This window comes from Taurulus bubalis (genome assembly GCF_910589615.1).
Source record: "Taurulus bubalis genome assembly, chromosome: 14".
Lineage (NCBI taxonomy): Eukaryota > Metazoa > Chordata > Actinopteri > Perciformes > Cottidae > Taurulus > Taurulus bubalis.
In genome coordinates, this window is record NC_136602.1 from 4,636,656 (window position 1) to 4,659,458 (window position 22,803).

Here is a 22,803-nt window from a genome sequence, read left to right on the forward strand (position 1 = left end):
TGATACGTAACTGAAGCCTGAACATCTGCACAGAGGCGAGCAGTCGAAATAAATTCTTTACCAGGTGTTGAGATGTCTGGATTTCAAAGCTCAACTGTATGGCTGGAATTCTCTAACGATCAACAAACCTACCTGCTGCCAACTGGAACATGAACACAACACCTGCTCGCATTTTTAGCTGCTCGGTGAGGACGAATGCAACGGGTGAAGGAGCAGCATATTTAAAGTCAGTCAACAGCTTTTAGCAAAGGCTAAAAGGGTTTAAGACGGAGACCGACATAAGCAGCACCAAATGATTTCTTGAAATCGCATATTCAACCACGAGCACTCATTTCTCCTCGTCCGTTATCCGACCATCTGTGTTGCGCATTTTGTGTCCACTTATGCATATTCTATGTACTATTGTAAAACTCTCATCAACCTCTCAAGTTCAACCACATAGTTACACAAAGGCCCACAAAGTGATCGGCGGAGTGTTGCAAAGGCCCATTTAGAGCAGTCGTATGGGCCGTAATGAGCTTCTTAGTCGGTCGTTTCTACAGTGCCGCTGGTTGAAGGAGAACAGAATGCAGCCAACAGTCCTGCAGGGTCTGTTTACCTCCCAACTCGGTGACTCCACACACCACTTGAATCAGTATTCATGAGATGCGTAAATGTCTTTTAGAAATGGAGTCCTTTTTAATGAGAGTCACACAGAGAGAGAGAAAGCATTCTGAAAATGAAAGCATGAACACACTCCCCTTGCATGGGCATCCGGTCTGGACTGCAATGTATTATAGACCGCGGGAGACCACTGGCTCCTGGAAATTTGCAATGCAAATAGGCCATATTTCAATTTGTTTCCCCCAATATACGGTTTAATTTCTCCACAGTGTGTCTTTGAGTGGCTCTGCAAACGGGAGCACCATGCTGAGGGCAATGCCTTTTCAAGTACAACCTTTTATTCTCGCTGCTGCAGAACAGGGACATGTTTGTGTATAAACCTCAGCAATTTCTATCTTGTCGCCAAGGAAAAATGTTGGCATTGTAGGTTTCTGCAAACCACGGATACGGATGGATAAGGATGTTTTAGCATTCGGTTGTAGCAGGCGATCCAACGCTGCAAGACTTTCACCCAGGAGACCACCGCCCGTGTCCTGCATGAAACCAAATGTAAACACAGATTTTATGCTTTTTATGTAGTGGTGTTGCATAAGAAAGTCCGCTAAGGGCGGTTGTTGTTACCAGTTGTTTCAATACACATTCACTTTACGTTATTTTAACACAAACCATGGATTTTTTTTCTTCCCAAGTCACGTGGTCATTGTGCATTCCTGCAAGCGTGATATGATGGTAGATGCGGCTGATACGAAACGTATTTATTAAATTGCATCCCATGGTTTGCACACTACAATACTTTCTGGTGACTTATTTGCTTGTTTTCTGAGGCAGGCTGCAAAAACAATCCCAAATTATTTACCAATATATACTGAACATCCATTCTGTTTTTTGGGGTCAGAATCCGCATCTGGTATCAGCAGCAACAACTACGCAGTCAACATTGAAAAGTACGGGTAAAAAAAGTTGCTACATACAAACAGTGTGTGCTTGTCTGGAAATAATTGCCCTGAGTGTGGCCTCTCTCTGGAGGACGTCTCCCGAGGGACTGGTCCAGTTCTCCAAGAGATACGCACTCAAGTCCAAGTCAATTAACTGCATTGTTCTTCAAGAAAAAAAATGTGAGCATCTTTGTTCTTTAGTCTACTGCTCTGTCAGTACATTTTAGTGCATAGCTTGCTTTGCAGTTATAGGACACTTGAGTATACTTTACAGGATCTAACATGCATACTTACATAACATGTTCATGTAACTATATCTACTCTCTTCACTGTTTGATGTTGTTGACTATTATTAGTTCCAGAATCCAGCTCGCAAAATGAAAAGTACCCCGTGTTTGCCAGAAGAAAAAGCTCATTAGGTTTCTTCTTATTTCTTGGTCCACTGGCATGGTAAAAAAAAGCGCAAATATTGCATAAGTGTCCCATTATAATATGCCAGATTAATCAATTCCACATAGCTCACACAAACACATTTCATAGGTCAGTTATGGATCCATTCATATTGCTTCTTATGCAGTGACACTACAGGGACATTTCTGTTGGACATGACCTTGTGTTGAACAGACTGGAAGCGGAAAGAACCTGGTGTAAATTATTTCTCGACAAAGTGCTTTGGCAAACAATGGGGGAGTAATGGTGTGTTTCACAGAGACAAGACCAGCGCCTCTTTTATTCACAGGGGTGAATGCACTGGACGCCATTTAGCGCTCATAAAAATGGCTTCTGGCACAAGTCTGGGCTCCTTCACTGGGCGGGACCACAAATAGACCGATGTAAGTGTTTCCTAAAACGGCAATAATTGAATATATAGATGCTGACGTCAAGGGACTTCTCCGACTGTGATTTTTCCCCTCAAAATATTGGATTCCGTATAGGTGTATGTCTCCATCTTGAAATCGGCGGTGCTGTATTTTGTTTGTTTGTTGTTCTGAATAAACCTGGCGTCAAATAAGTCCCGCGACTGATCCACACAGCAGATGCTCAGCTTTTCCGAACTGTTAAACGCCCATGGTTCCAGTTCGAAGACGAATATTCGTGCAAGATCGAAGTCATAATTGGGATTAATTATTTGCACGCTCAAGTGGTCGGAAAAAAAGATGTCGTCCTGGGGGGATATCGGTGGAGGGAATTTGGAAACGAGAAAAATGAAGTAGACGAGAATGAGAGAGAGAGGAGGAGGAGGAAAGAGAGCAGCGCAGATGCCAAGGTTTTCCAGTTCAGTGCACTGAAACACGAGCCAACACCACAATTAGGATGTCCGGGGAGATTGTTAAATAAGACATTTATCAGAGAAAACGCTGCTGCCTGAGTCCTTTCAGCAACCTGCAAACTTTAATGACATTCAGCTTTTATTGCATTTGCATGCAAGGAACAGCTCCATGAAATAAAATACGGCCGGGCCGAGGGACGCGCCCGGAGAGTTGATGCTCGTGTGTTTTGTGTGCATGCTAATGTCTGCGAGTGACCGGGTAACGCTATACGCTCTCTGACCCTTTGGAAATCATTTCCACGTCCCGGCTTCACCTTGATCTGACCTTGTGCTCGTTACAGCTCGTGAAATAGCAGAAATATACACAGACGAAACATAAACGCACACACGTATTGCGAGAGGTTACTTTTAACAATGTATATAAACATAGGCGTGCCATACATTCTCAAACACTTTATTTAGTGTTTATTACCTGCAGGCAGAAATAGGCCTTCATTTGCAACAGGAGACGGAATATGTTATCATATTTTAGCAAGAGACTTTCTTGTTTTTTTATCCGCACCCATTTCTATTTGCTGTTGATGCCGTTTGCTATTAATGCTAAATCAAACTTTTGTCCACATTTACTTGTTTTGATACATTTGGGATGATGTACATTTCCGCAGCACTAATTCCACCAATACACCAGCTGGGTCCTCTCAGTTTTACGTTGCCGTAGCCGTAAACTACCGATAATGAACCCTTTTCTGCATTGATATTTCATATTGAAAGCCTTCCCAATGACTGAAAAGGCATTTTTCCACTATATAAGGCAGGTTTAAGTGAGAAGAACAGCCAAATACAACGTACTGTATATTTATGGAGACTCAAAATTTGTATTACTTTGACTTTATCTATCTTTTTGGTGCTTGAGTAACGAAAAACCAAATGCTTATTTTCACTGCAATTTCAACAACAACCAAGACAGGTGTTGTTTCTATGTGTATGGGTGTAAACCCAGGACCTAAAGTGTGTCTATCAATATTCCTGTAGCAACTGCAGGACTTGTGATGACCAATCCAACGCTGTCCAAACAACCTCAACTACTTTTTCTAAAAATAAAAGTCTTAAAATGTACATTTGTGGTTACTTTCTCTCGTTAGCTTGAGCTCCCTTGTCGTTTGAAAGCTTCTCCTCTGCAGCAAATAGAATATTTGTGCAAACCGCACAAATGCTCTTTTCTAAAAATGTGTATATACTGTATATATGTCCCCAGTTGTTGCTTTTTTTGTGTTTGTTTCTTTGCCTCCCTGTTCTGCAGACCTCTGGGACAAACATGGCAGGGACCAAGTAGAGAGAAGAGACACAGATAAAAGATGAGTATCTCTTTTTCTCTCTCCTATTGCTTTACTCTTCATTTCAATGCATGTAGGTGCATCCGGTCTCTGTGGGCATTCACCATCTGGCTCTCTGGATTTTGAGGCCCTATTAAATATAAATGAATAAATAAAAAATTTAAAAAAAAGTCTCACGAGTCTACATGGTACAGAATGTCACGTTGCATTTTTTTAACCTACCTCATTTGACTCTTTTTTTTACTGATAATTTTACCGGCGTGTTAAATCTCAAAGCACAGATGCTCCGTGTTTGCAATGTGTAGGGAGACGGTTCTAAAGGAAGTTTCTGAGCTGTTCAAGCGTGACCGTCGGACTTCACCTTTCAGCTGTATTTATAATAAGAACTTGAGGTCCGAGCTGCAGGCCAAGGATAAGGGCGGCAGAGGCAGAAAGCAACATATAAACATATAATTAATTCCTTATCTAATGGTGAAACATTGGCTCTTCTCGGCTGTAATGGTTCTATCCATTAGCTCCCAGTCAAGCTGCCTCTTGCCTCTGCGGGAGAAATGGCCTGCAGATACACATATCTCTTATCGAAATAGGTTTTTCAGTGTCTGTGTGTGTGTGGGCGTTTTTTTATTTATTCTCTATTTATCATAATCCAAGTGTGCACTTATTGCATTCATGTTGTATTTACCTTTTGCTTTCTCTCCTGGCAAAACTTCGCTACTGGCATATTTATAGCTAAATATTTTGAAATGGATGCAAAGTCTTTACATCCAAGGCAGCCGCTGGCTACTATTGATTATCGCACAATTTGAAAATAATGCTTTCTGACTTGAGCGCAAAAAAAAAAGAGCTGTCCCAAATCATGTAGCCTGCGGAAACCTGCAACGCCACAGGTATGAACCATTAGCAATATATTTAAATTATTCATAAAGTCTCTGGCGACTTATCTGTGATATCGCGCTGCATTTGCAATTCAGACATGTCTAAATTAAATCCCGTGTGATCACCAGTTATTGTCTCATAAATACGCTGGCAGACTCACACACACCCTCATCCACATTGATAAGGGTTCCATGTAAGTACCGAACCAATATTTCTGAAAATGCATAACTTTGTTTGACGGCTAAGTAATTAAACCCATCCAAGCACAGGCTGCATATCAAATGGCGGTCTCTGCATAACACATGGCGCTGGCTTAAATTAAATGAATTAAAAGTGAATCTGTTTGGAGAGTGGAGCTCTCAGGCGAATCCCCCACGCACACTACAGTTTCTTTGGAGCGGGATACGTATGCAATATTAATATGGGTCCACACAGCGCAGGCACATGCACCGAAACACACACACACACACACTGAAAACCAACACGACTCAGTGAGTTGCGTTAGCTGCCCACTGTGTGGTGGTTTTGAAGCCACGTCAGTCGAGCATGAAGCAAAACTCCCCAGCAGATAACTTTGAAAGATGATGTCAAAGTTAGCAGCAATGTGACGGGGGTGTGAATCACTCAAGGCTTTTCATAAAGTGTTTTATTTGATATCTACCGTGATGCTGCCAAGACTTAAGAGCATGCTAAAGCTTTTACAGTACAGATTGTTCCAGGAGCATTTTGTGCTATTGTACTTCTACTAAATCTTGTGAGTATTGTACTTTTATTTCTCCATGAAATGTTACGAATGAAAGCTTTAGTTTCTTATTGATGTGCAAATGGTCACATAAATGCTGAAGTCAGTTTTTAAAATGTGATGGATGGTTCTAGATTAAACTAATCTACATCGCATAGAGTAGTTATAGTTATATCCCCTATCTTTAAAGTAATGCAGTAATAAATACAACCCAGTAATATAATGTATATAGACTGACTTTAGGCACTCTACTGTTCATGCATTAGCAATCTTGAGAAACCATAAAGAGTAACCTAAATTAAAATATATATAACCGAAAAAAACTAAATCTAAAGCTAGATCTAGTGAGAAAGTCGCAAAGTCTGCTACGCTAACAGGTCGTCCAAAGCCACTTAGTTATTAAAAGTCACATTTTTGATGGTTTAATTTAGTAAAATATAGTATACTACATATTTATTTTTAGCTCAACCATCATGTTTTTTCCTGAACCGAACAAAATGGTTTTGTTCCCCAGACCTAATGTTAGATGTGTTGCTTGAACATAACTTTTAATGGTTTCCTCAGTGGCGGCACGTATTTTTAACACATTACATGCCGCTGTAAAGAGACTGGTCCTTTCACGAATTTATTTGAGATCACGTCGCACCCATGTGGTCACGTGGGTATGTAGACCGGCAGGTAGCCCATTACAGTCCACAGGCTTATTACATCTGTGCCAGCCATAGATAATGGATTTCATTCTTCTTCTTTTTTTGTCAGAGCATTGGAATTGCCGCTGAAAGTACACCACCAATTTAATGCTTTTAATAAAAGGTCTTAAATTATGGTTAAGAGAAAAACAACATTGTTCACACACTTAACACCCCTGTAACACATCATTTTACTTTGTGTATGTATCTGTGTATGTCTTCTCTATTTTATCACATTTTTATCACAGCCTCCTGTGGACAGGTGTTGGAAATTAGCGTTTCGCTATCGACACTCAACACAGTGCTTCTGATTGTGTATGCATCGATGTATGTTATGCATTCTATTGTCAAATAAAGTCAAAGTCAAATTATAAGTTGTTGGGAATTTCAACAAATGAAACTATTTTACAGAAGATGCCAATCCTATCTTTGAGTGCATTGAGTCAGTGAAAAATGAGCTTTCATTCGAGTGGCACTAACCTTTTATTTTTGTTTCATACGAGCTCACCACCACAGGGAGCGCGTTTCAACATCCTCTCCTTAAATTCACCTCAGTTCTCCAGTCAGCGTGAGTTGAGAATGATCTGCGTCATTGAAGATGAAAAGTGAGCTGAAGAATCACCTGCAGGGGGAGCATCTGGCTGCGTGCCTCAGGCTGTCCGTCACTGCCTCCCCAGCTGAGGAGTTCCCTGAACAGAGAGCTGCAGAGCTCCGAACGCAACCAGAGGCTCAGATACCCAACACCTGCTGCACAATACGCAGGCAAGCGTACAGCGCCCATGGCTAATTTGCCATTTGTGCTTTGCGTCTATTTTTCTCTCTCTCAAAGAAGCAGTAAAGTTGTCATACTTTACAATAAATTCTCAGTCCGAAATCACAGTATTCTTTTGACTTAATTAGGCCTACAATGTCGTGTGATCTTAACAACGGATCATTCCACGGATCACCTGACATGAAAAGCCTTTGTGTTCCCCGACATTGCAATTACAACACTGGTACATGCATTAACGCATGTCGCTTACCTGTGACATACTTTTGTGTGATGTTATACAGCTGTAATTGGCAATTGAGTGAGGAATGCGGATGATAAAGTTGGTCTTTTTCACCCTTGTTCTGAATCAGAATACACTCTTATGCTGGACTGTCATAGTACATTTCTTAGAGTTTTCTAATTGAGTGTGAATATGATTTCTGGGTATTAGCATTACTGCTCCATTGAGCTTTCTGGGGCATGCTTCTTACGACAAAAAAAATGCAGGTTTTCAACACACCAATGCTGAGGGTTGCAAGCTAAGAACACGCCTACTTGGGTGATACCTCACAGCATATTCCACCTATTCTTTAGACCATTGGTTCTCAACCTTTGTTCAGTGATGTACCATGTGAAATATGTTTTTCAGCCAAGTACCCCTAAACCAGCACAAAGCATTGATAGTTGAAAAAAAAGATGTAATAAAAAGCGCTGCGCCACCCGTGTCTGATTTAATATAAAATATATACAATTCAATTTATGAACTTACACTTCAATATGTATTAAATAACTTTTTAAAGGATTTTTCAATGGATGCTAATTTTAAATCCTTTTTTTTTTTACAAATCTCATGCACCCTGGAGTGCCTTCACGAACCACTGGTTTAGACAGAGACTATCCATTATCAAGCAACATTGACATGGTGTTCTTAACCAGTGTTTCCACTCAACAAAAGTATGACATTGATATGGAATCTAATACAATTTACATTCATATTGTAATCCACACAAAGTATTTACCTCAATATTGTACAAAACACACCCTAATTCAGCCAGTTTTGCTTTTATCCATCCACCTGTAGGACGTATTCCCCATTAAGGGGATTCCCCAACACGTGATCTTGAACTCCACTTGCCCTCCCTCAGCTCTTAATCTGAGTCAACCTGCTCCTCCTCCCCGTATTGCACTGATTGGGACCCCTGCTGCCTCCCCTGCCCACCCTTTACTGTTCCCTACAGTGTAAATCTGCTCTGCTTCCTGTTCTCTTTATCCACTTTGGGTGGGGGGAGCTGTTGTAGAGAGGAGATGTACGTGGGAAGCACATCTTGGTTACTCATGTGCAGCAGCGATAGGAGTGTATGTGTAGGCGGATGGGTGTCGCAGTGTGCTCTTTTTTACATGCATATGTTTGTGTGCGTATATCTATGCCGCGCGGGGGCGTGTTCGCAGTAAGTGGAGCAGCGATATGGGGTAGCAGCAGCCATTTGGGCTTCAGACGAGCCTCCCCCTCCACATTGTCTTAAAGCTGCTTAGCGTTGGATCTCTTTGTATTGCCTTTCTCACCCTCTCCTTATCTCCCCCTGCTTCGCTCTCACTCTGCCGGTGTCTTTCAGTGGCTCATTGTTGCATGACCGTTTCTCACCACCGCAATCCAGAGAGAGTTGGGAGATATCCTACATCCCGGGGAGGTGACGGCTACATGTGTGTGTGTGTGTGTGTGTTTTTGGAGAATATGAAAGCACTTGGTATGGCAGTCCTTCCACACAGGCGTGTGTGTGTGTGTGTGTGTGTGTGTTCATGTATCTATTTATGTGTGTGAGAGACAGAGGTAATTTATGTTTTGCAATTTGTTAAGACATGTAAGAGGAGAGATATTGTTTTTTAAGAAAATTGCTTCGAGCTATACTACCTCATTAACACGGGTCATACATATTTAAGGCTTCAAGATTTGGGACATGCAGTGATCTGATTTGCAGCTTAGCAGGGAGGAAAACTCATAAAGCAAAGCCAATCAAATGCTAGCGGCTGTGTGGTTGCTTGCCCGCTTTTTTTTTTTTAATGGCAAAACAATAACAGAAATGCCCCACTGCAACACCAGCACATGGTTATTTGTGAAAAATAAGGCCTTTTTTTAAAGATTACTTCCAAACAGAGCTGCTCTATAGTTGTATAACTGGTTGATATTATACCTTTGATCAGTTAGAGCAGCAGTGAGGACCCGATGAATGAGCATGACAGATACAGCTCTAAATAGTGATTATGAGACTCCATTTATTATAGATGCCAACAAATGTCTTTGTGTGGTACCGGGAGAGGATAACCCTGGAGAACTATGTACAGAGACTTAAAATTACATGCCATTATCATACAAAAAACACATTCGTATCACTTAGCCCTTGCATGACTGTAAGTGGATGTCTAACTGTTTCCGATTTATTTTTTTAAGTATTATGAAAATACGTCTTTTTCAAATTGGAACATTATCATAATGGCTTATGATTAGACAACCATTGAAGTGACATCAATATGTTTTTCTGACTTATCCGGGGATAGACATGGCAATTTTCACAAAGATGGATATATACAGGATATTATAGTACAATTGCGTATAAAATTGGTTAAATGTACTGTTTATCGACGAGTCAATGTCATTGCTTTAGAAATGAAGGTAAATACATTTGGATAAAACTCATTTATATTAAACTAAATGTTTATTTATTCATGTTTGCTCCATCAAGGCTGCCACAACAACCTTTCAAATGGTCCAGTTCTCGTATTTTCTCAGCTTTGAAGAGCAAACACTTCTTTGAGTTTATTGGCTTTGCCAGTCCGTCCACATATCAGAAACTGTGTGTTTCATGCATTGCCGGAGTGAAAAAACCCTTAGTTGAAGGCCCGGAGTGACACCGTAGAGAAGCTTGTTAGCGCAATGTCCGCCATCAACGAAAGGCGATCGCTCAAGCAGGAAACCAAACTGACAGTGTACGTCTTTGCAGTGTGCGTTTTCCCGCCAGGGTAGCCGTGTTTGTCCATGTGATGGACTGTGTGTGGTAGTATGTTCATAACTCCATCCACGTATGCGGTCCAGAATGTGAGCTGTAGATCCATGCAGAAACACTCTGACGCTGAGCGGAGGCGATTGGTCGTGGCAGGCTGCGTGTCTTCAGCTAGTGGGGTTCTGAGGTGAGGGAGAAGCGAGAGGGCTGGTCAGCTGACCGGCTCCGGGGAAAGAAGTGAGCACGGATTTGAGGCGTGAAGACGAGCATGATTTCAGATTTAAAAGGGGCGAGATGTTTGGTTTGCAGAGGTGCTTCCACTGCAGCTCGTTATGTGAAGAAGGTGCAATGTTTGAAACTATTTCTAATGCAGCCCTATTCACCACCTGTTCTACTGAGTCATCCTGGCAGACGCTGTATATGTAGGTCTACGTCATGTTCATTTTCAGGTTTATATCTGTATTTAGGTGTTCCACTATGACATGTATACATATGTACTTTATTCCCCTCCGCTACATGTTAGCACCTGTCTCTTCAAGCCGCCCTCCTCGAAATCACAAGGCCTCGAACGTTTAGTATTGTTCTAATATATGAACATCTGCGGTTCATAAATAAAAAGAAATATATACAATTACATTACATGTTTCATAACACATCCCCTTTAACCCTTTAAGCCCACACCCTAACCCTCACCCCTAATCCTACTTATTGTTTGAGTTGTGTTTACAGGTTGTACATCGGGATTATATATTATTGTAGCCCTGATTTTTATGTTTAATTTGATACCTAACATGTTTGTTTTTTTGGGAGGGGGGAGGGGGGGGGGGGGATTTATACCATGATTTTTTTCTTGATCTTCCTGATATATAAGGGTCACCCTAGGCCTCAACAGCTGTATGTTCGCCACCTTCTCTTTGGTCTTCGGCATATTGCGAAAGCTTAAAATCAAGACAAAAAAAATTATATTTTCCTCCTGTTTGACAACATATCACACAAGTCTGAGCCTTTGGCTTTCTGTCAAAGCTGAGCAAAGCTTTCTGGGAGCTGTAGTACAGAATAATCACGTTTTACCATCCAGCACAGTCGTGGGTTTCCATTTGAAACCCCAAGAATCACGTTTTAGCTTTACAGAAATACTAATGAAGGCAGATCTATATAAGGAAGCTGACACTAATGATTTCTTTAGAAGTGAGTTGAACAGAGGAGACAGGACTTTGCATCTCTCTACTACTTCCTGCAACCATTTTGGCCCGTGTTTCAGTTCCATTTTGCAAATCCTTTAGCTTTTAGTGCATTTAGAAACACAAATTGCTACAAATTAAAACCCGAACATGTGCGCCGCTGATCTATGCTGCGTGTGTGACACACCTTCCATCCCAACATGGATGATGGATGGTATTGGTCGCAGTGGGAGGTGAAGTGTCAGGCCCCATCACAATAGCACACGTACACATGAGCTCTTTGGATCTTTTGAACAAACACAAGGTTACATACTAAGACACACGCATATACAGTAACACAGGTACACACACACTGTGGTAAGTGTCTGTCCTGGCCTTCAACCTCTAGCGTGGAGCATCACACCCAGGTGGCTGGCCCCCTCTCTCTGGCTGACTAATGGCCCCAGCGGTGCAGCACAGGGGTCCATCCATCACAGCCACGCCGCTGTAAGCACTACACACACACACACACACACAGGTTCACACCCATGCAGGCAGGATGAAGGCCACATGCAATCGTGACTACACCTAAAAAAAAAAAGGCAAACGCAACACTTTTGAGCAAGTTTAGCTATTTCGGGCACCAGAACAGAAAAGTGGGTCACATTATGGAGAGAACACACAAACTGTGTCATGTCAGTGTTTATCTGCCGTGATTGGTTCTATTCCTAGCCCGATGCATGGTTGATTCATCAGCCGGCATCCGAGTCATTTATTACCATTTGCCATGTCAGTCAAGTCCCTGATCCCCTCCATCCATCTCCCAGAGTCGGCCGCTCTTCCCTCCATCCAACTCCCTCCCTCCTCTATCCGAGAATTGGAAGTGAGAGTGGGAAGAAGGGCTATCGGAGGGTATCAGACAGATACGAGAAGGTGGGGGAGGCGCGAGATGAAAGGAGAGACGATGGGGAACATCTTCCGACGGAGGAGACAGAACAAGGCGGCGGAGAGCTAAACATATTGAGACGGAAAGAGCTGAAGTTGTCAAAAAACTACACTAATTGAAGAGGAGCCAGTCTTTTAAAAGGGTGCGCATCTGCAGCTTGGCATTGTGTTCAGAGGTAGAGAGACAGAGGCAGCAGAGGGAGAGATGGAGGGGGGTCAAACATGAAAGTGCAAGCTCAGCAGACATCAACGGGAGTGAGAATGTGACCAGATAAAAATCAACATCCTCTGACCGGCTCCATCTGGGATCTTATTAGCAAAAAGTCTTTGGCGGTCTAACCGGAGACCAATTTGTAACGCGTTTGATTTTCTCGCCGCGAAAAAAACATCTGTCGTCATCAAATTCAAAGGCAACGTGACTTCTTGTCGTTTCTGCTTATTGATGGGAAACTGAACTCAAAGCAACGGCGGTGTCTGTTTGCTTCGTGCAGAAACAACAACAAATAGAGCTTTGTCGAAATCAAAAATAACCTCGGTGGTTGACGGGCATCATCGCCGTCATATTTCCCTGCAGTAATTCACATCACGTCTTCAATTACACACCCAGATTGGCATGTCCTGGCTATTAATTATTGACTATCTTTCATATGTGAGCACTTTCAAAAAAAAGAAAAGAAAAGCCTCAAAGGATCATCTGCAGAGGTACTGCATAATGCATACATTGTAAATTAGACAGCTAGTGTTATTATAGTATTACTTATGTGCTCAATAATTCACATATATTAAAAAATACGGTATTTCAAACGAAGCATTGTTGCAATGACTGGTTACTTTTGAATATCACGACTCCAATCAAGACCTATCAACAGCAACGTTGCTTTCGGATGCAGTGACACAAAGAAGTGACGAGAAAAGGAAGTTCTGAGGAATTATGACCCTGAATAAGTTACATTTTGAGTCATAATGGCGTCATCTTTCTTCTTATACTATGCCATCATCCTCAGAGTGCTTAATACTAATAATGACAGTCAATGTGCCGCCTAGTCGGTGGCGTTTGTGGCCCTCTAGCAAGGCTGTGGGAATGTTTCATAGCAGGGAGGGGAGGCCCAGAAGAGCTTAACACACACACACACACACACACACACACAGCGCATGCACTAGACTTCATTTGAGGGCTGAGTGCTATAGTCACGCAGTACTACCCGGTGAGGAAGGATCCCAGAGTGATTCACGCTGAGAGGTAAGGCCAGGTGTTCAGGCTCCGCATCTCTCATCAGTAATTAAGACTGGAGCCCTCGGGCCTTCACACCCCAGACAGGAGAAGAAGAAGAAAAAAATGGAGCGGGAGTGCAGACCGGGGTCTACCTTTCCTCAGCTTAGAGATTTGTGGAGCGTGACTCACACGATCCCCTTGTCCCATTTATACTTATCTCTGAAATGCATAGTCATTCGCTTCTCTCCGGAGCTTCCCCTCCAGGAATCACACACTTATGTTCCCGAAAGTCACATCCAACGCCGTTTGGGGCGACAGTCTAACACCTATTTCATCAGATTGCACAAAGAGACTCGATTGTCACCGCTCCATTACCGCCGATTTCCCTTTTCTCGAATGCCGCTGGAGCCAACGGACTATCCGTCGTGGCATATAATGTGATTTCCTGGGCTGTCTTTGAGAACGACACAACGGTGTGTCAACGCCGGAAGCCGGGAGCCACTTTGAGGTGTATTCTTAGACGTGGCCGCATGCACATGCGAGCCCCTTTCTTGCTTTTCTCTCCCTCTTCCCCCCCCGGGGCGCCCAGTTCTGCTCGCTTTGTTATTTAGATCCCCAAGTGAAACATATAGTGTATGGGATGATGAATAGAGCTGGCGGGGTGGAAGCAGAGCAAGGATGTCAAGTGCACAATTCACACCAGGTTCTCGCTGTGTAGTGCAGAGCGCTCCCGCAGCATATGACGTCCCTTAAGCTCCCACCTGCTATTGGGACTGCGTTACATTAATTATATGCAATTCTGTTTTCTTACATTTTTATTTTTTAATAAACTGTAATTATTAAATTATTGAGCCATTCAGGTTATCTAAAAGTTTCATGGCCATTAGCAAATCACAAGCCCACAGGAGTGGACTGGAGGAGCATGCATGCTGCACTTGAAAGAGAGGAAGGGAGGGAGAGGAGGAGGAGGAGGCCAGTGAGGATGAAGATATAGATGACCTAGATAAACACGTCTTGCACGACATTTTTCTCTCCTCCGCCTCCTCTTTATTTACATCCTCGTGTTTTTTCATCATGTTGCCTCACCTCCTCCTCCTCATTGTCATCATTGCTGCTCTCCTCTGCTACCCTCCCTACTTCCAGCTCTTCCTCCTCTTCTTCCTCCTCCTCCATCATCCTCTAGATGAGTAAAAGTGAACACCGCATGGTCTCACAGAATATAATGAAACACCAATTTGGTGCTACACACACAGTACCTGCCTGCTCATGCTACAGGCCGGAGCAATGGGAGGAAGAGGAGGAGGAGGAGGAGGAGGAGGGAAAAATGAAATAACATGTGGAGGAAGTGAGCGAAGAAATGGAGGTTGGAGGTGGAGGGAAGATGGTAAAATATTAAGATCATTTGGAGGGAATAACTTGTGATTCATATTGAAATGTGTGTGTGTGTGTGTGTGTGTGTGTGTGTGTGTGTGTGTGTGTGTGTGTGTGTGTGTGTGCATGGATGCAGAGCGGTATAGATGGTGCGTGTATATGTGTGTGTGTGTGTGCTCTCTTGTGGGTCTGAATCGTGCCTGCGCTAGGTAGTGTGTGTGCACCCTGCTTCACATTCCGGACCGACTTAATACTGATGCATCAAAACGTCTCTCCTTGTCATTACTTATTAAGACACACACGTGGACACACACATGCACACCACACTTCAGGCTGAATTATCATTACAGGCCTATTCAAAGTTTATACTTCCTCTTCCTCCTACTTTCTTCATGTAATAATAATGGATTGTGTCAGAATTTTAAACCTAGGCTCAGATTAACTTCTTACTCTATAACCTTTTTCTTTTTTTTTAACAGCCCATCAATTTATAACTATATGCCCTTTATAATGACCTTTTCACTTACTCTACTATTCAGTCTCATTGAAAATGTTACCCTTTCCAATGTGAGGTTCGTGCAATGCACACAATTTTACGTCTCAAATACTTTCTCTTTATTCCTTACGTCAGATGTGTGTCGGAGACTCAGATTGTACCACAATGAAGGTCAAAAGGTCGTCGCTTCCCATCGTAGCAATCAGCACGTGCATGTGACTTACAGAAGCTTAGGCTTTAGCTTTTGCTTTTCAGCTCGACCCATGTGACAATCTGCTAGCTATTAGCACGCCGCAGCGGTGGTGGTGGCCTCCCATCATCTGGAAACGTGATATACTGTCCTATGGACCTCCTTTGGTGATTTACTGAAACCTATAAAGATGCAGTAGTGAGGGTTTATGAGCAAATGTCACTCAGCTTTACATTACAGTCTTTTTCGATTGACATGAATCATTTAGCCAATTAGGGGGGCCAGTTTGAGCACCTTGTAAGAATGGATTCTGCTTATCTCCCCTTTAAAGGTTGTTGTAGGAGTTAAAGTACATCTCACAGTAAATCTAGGGGGTGCTATTCCTCTGGCCCTTTTACCACCATGACTCTAACCACAACCAAGCTCTGAAATGGGATGGATGGATTGGTGTGAGCAATATTTGTGTTGATGTTGAATTTTTCTTGGAATGTCACAAACATTTTAATACAGAGAGTATATTGAGATTTCATCAACCAACTGCTAGGTCTTGAAATGCTACCATATTAAATGTTTCATTCGGACAAATTCAAGAATATAATCTCCGGTAGACCTTTAATCCCCTGAGGTAATTTTCTCGATTTTACATAATTTCACTTTTTTTTTATAGGCACTTGCATATGAGATACATACCCATGTGTTATATAAAACAAATTGCAGTGTAAGGTTGGTGGTCTGTTGTTTCTCTGACTGAAAACTGCAGTGTTTTTTTTGCAGTGTAAGGTGGGTAGGTCCTTAGGGATTTCCTGAGTTTTCATTGGTTAGTTTCACTGTGTGAATAACGTACGATCTCACGGGAACAAGGACGCGGAAGTGAAGAATCTGGAGAGTCCGGTAACATTTGAACCATATTTCTGTGCCGTTTTATCGCGGAGCTATTTATAGAAACATTGCGTGAACATCGTACCACGCGGATCCGCGCTGACAGACCCTTTAGAGTTAATGCGTAAGATTCAACAACTGAATCTATGATAAACCGAAAAACTCAAGAACCCAAAGTGTGTAGACTGATACGTTTTTAAAAAACTTTTAAATCTCTCAGGCGACCCGCGGGTCGAGACCTTGCTCACAATGAGGTTGCACTGATCTAAATCCTAAACCCGACAACGGCAACAACAACAAAAACATCCAGCAAAAATGATTCTCGACGTTATTGCCAAGTGGCAAGTTGTGGTCTTGGTTACCACCAGACCAGAACTCTAGAACAGAAGGGGAACAAGATAAATTAATCAAGGCTTCTTTTCTCATATTGTTCTTAACCAACTGTGACAGAGTGAAGCACAGGGAAACAGCATGCTCTAGTTATTTTCTGTTTTAAAAAAAAGAGTAAAAAAAAAAAATCATAATAGCAGGTGAATGCATGAGTTATTTGTTCTGGTTCCAAGGTTCAAAATATAACAATATACAACAGGGAAATAATACTCTTCAGTTTGTGGATGCAGATCAAACAGCTCTGGAGGTCGCAGGGTTTAATCTTTGACACAAATGATTACACTGTGCGATTTACATGGCTTTTCGGGTCAATCGCTAACAGATCAGGGTCCATGTAATCTATAAGACGTCCCGAGGATTGTGTGGAAGACTGTGACCCAAATCCTATTACTTTTGACTTGTTTTTACAGTCGTCGGTGTTGTGGGCCGACACAGTCAGCACCTTTAGTCTGGTAATCCACGAGGAGAAAGAAGATAGAGTTTATAAAACAGATTGTACGTAAAACCTCATCCATCATCATCAGCATCATCATCCACAGCAAAGTAGTGTTGTAACAGTATGACGAGGTACTCGAGGATATATGAGTACACTGGTACGTATACAGTAGGGGTTAAGGGGGGAAATCGATACAGCATAGTATCGCGATGTTTTGCGTGATGATATCGCAGTGACCTAAGTATCGTGATAATATCTAAGTACCGTGATAGTATCGTGACCTAAGTATCGAGATAATATCGTAGTATCGTGACCTAAGTATCGTGATAATATCGCAGAATCGTGACCTAAGTATCGTGACCTAAGTATCGTGATAATATCTAAGTATCGTGATAGTATCGTGACCTAAGTATCGTGATAATATCTAAGTATCGTGATAGTATCGTGACCTAATTATCGTGATAATATCTAATTATCGTGATAGTATCATGACCTAAGTATCATGATAATATCGTAGTATCGTGACCTAAGTATCGTGATAATATCGCAGAATCGTGGCCTAAGTATCGTGACCTAAGTATCGTGATAATATCTAAGTATCGTGATAGTATCGTGACCTAAGTATCATGATTATATCTAAGTATCGTGATAGTATCGTGAACTATCGTGATAATATTGTAGTATCGTGACCATATCGCAGTATCGTGACCTAAGTATCGTGACCTAAGTATCGTGATAATATCGCAGTATCGTGACCTAAGTATCGTGATAATATCTAAGTATCGTGATAGTATCGTGACCTAAGTATCATGATAATATCGAAGTATCGTGATAGTATCGTATCATGAATCCCACCCCTAGTATACAGTATAAATTGTGATGGAATTTAAGTTACAAGTGCAGATACAACACGTAGCACGCTCCTCAGAAAGCAAACACATTGATATGCAATGCCTTTCATAGTTGTATGCAATCTTCATAACACTACTAGACCCTTGTGGTGGTTCAGGGAGGCTAAGAAGACACTTGATGATGATGCTCACTCGAGACGCACATAAAACAAACTCCTACCAGTCGGTTTTGTCTGAGTGTGCATGTTTCAGAGAGACAACGATGAAAGCACAGCTCTATAATTCCATGTTGCTGGTATCCGTTTCCTGTGGGCTCTTTGTCTCGCCTGTGATACCGCTTCTCGGGCCGAGCCGCCGTCGTAATTATTATTTACTGATTTGTAATTGCTTGTTGAGTCTCACAGGGCAGCTTGTAATCACACTCATTCTCCCTATAAAGTAATTGTTTCTGTTCAAACTAGGTTTGACCGAACTGCCTGCAGTGGGAGCACGTCGAGACTCTGGCTCCGTTTTGAATTGTTACGAGTTTTTATGTTGTGTGTGTGCTGCACTGTGTGGTGTGTTGTGTTGAATCCAATCATGATGTGCTGTATTGATTTGCTTTACATTAGAGCATATGCTCTTGCTTGGCACTTCAGCATGCACCAAACCAGCCTCCTAATAAAACAGACTTATTTGCAGTTATTAAAAAGTCAACATTGACTGGATCCATGAACAGGAAGCACCAAAACCAAAGCAAAGGGTAATAGAGCGCCTTAGGGATGAGACGTCAGCGTCCCACTGGTTCCCTCGACAAACAGCCAATGAGCTTTTTCTACTGGATTTTAGATCAGTGCAGAAAATTATCTCCGTGCAAAACTCAGTTTTTGACACTGCATTCAGCAAAATAAACTTCACAGATGAACACCACTTTTTTGGGGGATTTTTGAAGTAAAAGTAAAAAGCTAAAGTTAGGCTAAAAACGCACCACAGTCATGAGTATACACAACGAGGCTGTAGAGGCAGACTAAAGGGTGTGATGTCATTCTGAAGTCTTATTTAGCCACCTGTTAGCACTATTTTAAGACACGTCAAAGCTTTAAAATTCAGCTCAAAGTTAACCAGCGACCGCTTTTTTGGCATCTCCCATCAGGCCCATTAAAAAACAACAACATTGAAACCCATCCTCAGCATTTGCAAGTGCAGTGGAGGAAGAAGAGGGAGAAACTTGGTTGGCATATTAATAGTGAAATGTATAATTATACTTTTTTTATTGTAGAATTATAACTCTTACCTTAAGGACATGAGTGTTTTCAATGTTAGCTCGACCTAGCTTGACGCAAGAAGTGAACTTATGTGCAGTATAAGGACTCCCACTTCCCACACTGGGAAACAGTTTCCAGTAAACATTATCCATTATCTAGGAAGCAATCATGTTTCATCTGGAATGTATTTGGCAAATTAGATTAAAAGCCAATGAATGAATCTATGTTTCATATCCTTCCACTTTCCCTTTCCTTTACTTAACTAATCAGGATAGCGCTGATTTGCTTCTGACCCAAAACTGCCCCGTCCTCAGAAATGAGCGTAGCAGCTGTTGGGGGGTAATTACTGCACTGTAGTTGTTTAGAGACCGGAGGAAAATGAATGATGGAGGGGGAAAAAAGATGAAACAGCCAATAAGAATGAAAGAAAAATGTCTTATAATGTCCCAACAGTAAATGCTAAAGGATGGCTATTAGCGAAATACCACTTTGCAACTTCATCAATAATTCACCAGCATGTCAAAAGCTCAGCAGCAGCCTCTCTGCCTCCTTGGCTTTCACTGGAGGAGGAGGCGAGCATGAAGCTAACCACGAGGGTAAACAGGCGCTCGGTTGAATCAGTAGGTTCACTGAATGCAGGGGTTTCGGTGCTCACATAAACACACAGACAAAAAAAACAATACGGTCGTCCCCTTTGCTGAATGCTCCCTCAGACTTGTTTAGCCTCAGGGCTACCGGCTATGACTCACTCCTGACCGGTCCTCTGTGCCTTATCTTAAAACCCTGGACCTTCGATTTGCCTGCAGCCACTTTGGGACCGGGCAGCCCCGAGTGAATGGGGAAAAATTACCTGCAACACTGAACAAATTAAACAGTCATTTGCTCCGGGCCGAAGCCAGGCTCAGTGCAGCAACCGAGCAGCAAATCCAAATGTTCTGGTGAGCTCAGAATACAAGCCCATCGCTCTCTCTCCTCCTCAGAAGACAGATAAGCGCCCCGCATCGGTCGGCCTTAGCTGTATTTACGATGGCTCGTCTCTTAGGGATTGAGGATAAAAGCGTCAATCCTCTCTAATTGGTCACACCTATTGCTGAGAGGGACGCGGCAGGTATTATTGAATGGGCAAGAGGCCTTTCATCAAGTCCAATTATTGAATGGACTGAGCTCAACCAGAGCGGCGGTGAGGGGGGGAATCGTGGCTTTTGATGAGGATGAAATGCACTCAATCAAAAGGTGTTGTTCACGTGCACGGTTACAGTTCATGGCCTCTTCGTTACAGCTGTTCAAATGCACAAGAGATGGAGCATACAGTTACGTGCACATTACTGGAACTAAATATGCTTACAAAAGCTAACATGCACACAGTAAAGCACAGTCAGAGACCACGAGCCAGTCAAGTGCATCAAAGGGTGAAGACTGTGTTCCTATTGAGCGCATACATTTGTCTAAAACAGTCATTACTGGACACCTACATCAAAGTGAAGTAGTTTGTTTGACATTTCTAAAGTAATCAGCGTCCGTTAGTTACATCATTAGTTGTAGTTAATAGTCTAACATTGTGGGGTTAGAAGAAAGATGCATTAAAGAAAGAGGATAAAATATTCATTAAATCTTACATGATGGTTGATTAAACGCATACTTAAAAAAAAAGAATAGTCAGTGGGCGGTCTAACTACTTGAATTCATCACAAAGGGCCATTTTAGCTCCTTGTAGATTTTGACATGAATTATGCCGTTAAGTCTCCATGACCCTGAAGGAGAGTCTTGAACAGTCAAACTGGTAAAATTGCAGATATTAAATGGTTGTCGGAATTAATATATGACTGTGTCAAATAGGTGTAGCTCAATTGAGCATCTAATGCAACTAAAATTATGAATTTAGTCCTTCTTGATCTGACATAACAAATTAAGACTAGCAGGTATTATAGTAGACGTGAATGCTATAGATTTATCCTAATGGGTTTGAACCAACTGTGGAGAGACTTTATTTTATTTACATTGTATTTCTTCTTTTATTCTCATTGATTTCTGGAAATACTTTGCATGAATAGTTTATGAGGGATTGGACACCATGCAATTAAATGAATTCTCATTTGAAATAAGAAATAATCACACATTGCACATTTCTTGAGGCCATTAATAGGAAGCATTTCACTGTAATGTGTCATGACAGAAAGAAGCCAATGCTGTCAGTAATACTGTCCTTAATTGTGGTATTAAAACTATTCTTAACCACATCATGTGTCACAGCCGGTTATGTCTGTCTGGTATCTCATTTGTTTAGTTTTTAACACTTCCCTCTATGAAAATAAGAAAAACAAACCATAGATGGATAAAACAAAGCAACATTTTATAATTCAAAAGGGCCAAACGTCTCTCCATAACAGCAAATACATAAATTCCAATTATGATCCAATTTCAAAAGACATATTTGGAAGGCAGACAGCTATAGTAAGACATTTCAATATAAAAAATATTCATACAAAAAGGTTATCAAAGTAATGCAACTGAATATTTTTTTTTAATCATATTTGATGCCTCAAATAGATGATACGAGTTGGTTTCAAAGACATTTCTCACTGCTCCAATACTCCAAATGCTGCTTTAATACATAAGAGCTGAAATTCAGCACCAAATCAGAGTAACAGCTCCCTCACATCACACCATGCAGCGTGATTCATCTGAAACATGCGGTGAGACGGAGCACAGCGAGGAAGGAGCGCTGCCTCGGTTTGGACTCATCACTTCAGCACCACACACAGTGGACAGCTGCAGTGGAGTTTAAGCACTCTGGACAGCTCCCTAAATGTTGCACAGCACCACAGCTGTCCCCTCACTAATTACAGGCGAACCAAACGGCAATATTTCTGCTAACACGCAACAACGCAATGGCACAGATTAGACACTTCACTGGATTGGACTTGAGTTTGCCCTTAATAAAGATCCAGCTGACCATGAGGTGTCACCATGAGACGTACTGCAATAAGTACAACAAGCAATGCAAAAGCTTGCTAGCTTTTAGGATCTCAGCCAGTTTTGCAGTAGCCTGCATAATGTTATTAGTTCCTTCTCAATGGGGTGTCACGGTAGAAAAGAAGCCGAGAGGTTCATTACTTACAATCGAACAAGGTTTATCCTGTTGGGAGCGTGGTAAGGCTCAGCAAACATCGAGGCAATATGCCGGGGATGAGATGTTATTTTGACATTGTAGATTTTACCTAGAGGTGGTGCAAGGAAAATGGTGGTGGATTATCTGAAATGAGGTATTAATTCCCTGGGGTGTGAAGTCATTTCCATGCTAATCTGCTAATTACGACGGCATTTTTCTTCGTTTGTAATAGGACATTTTGATCTTACGGTTGGATGATACCGCACCGAGTATTGAGCCAAAGTCTTCCTCTGAACTACACAGACAGAAAAGATCAGATGACT

General features: G+C 41.9%; 1 protein-coding gene across 1 annotated transcript in view; it reads right to left on the bottom strand.

Moving 5' to 3' along the window:
* Nucleotides 1–22,803, bottom strand: part of nrg3a (neuregulin 3a) — a gene marked incomplete at both ends in the record, with an annotated part of 318,428 nt that overhangs the window by 258,795 nt on the left and 36,830 nt on the right. The gene's annotated exons all lie outside the window — the stretch shown is intronic.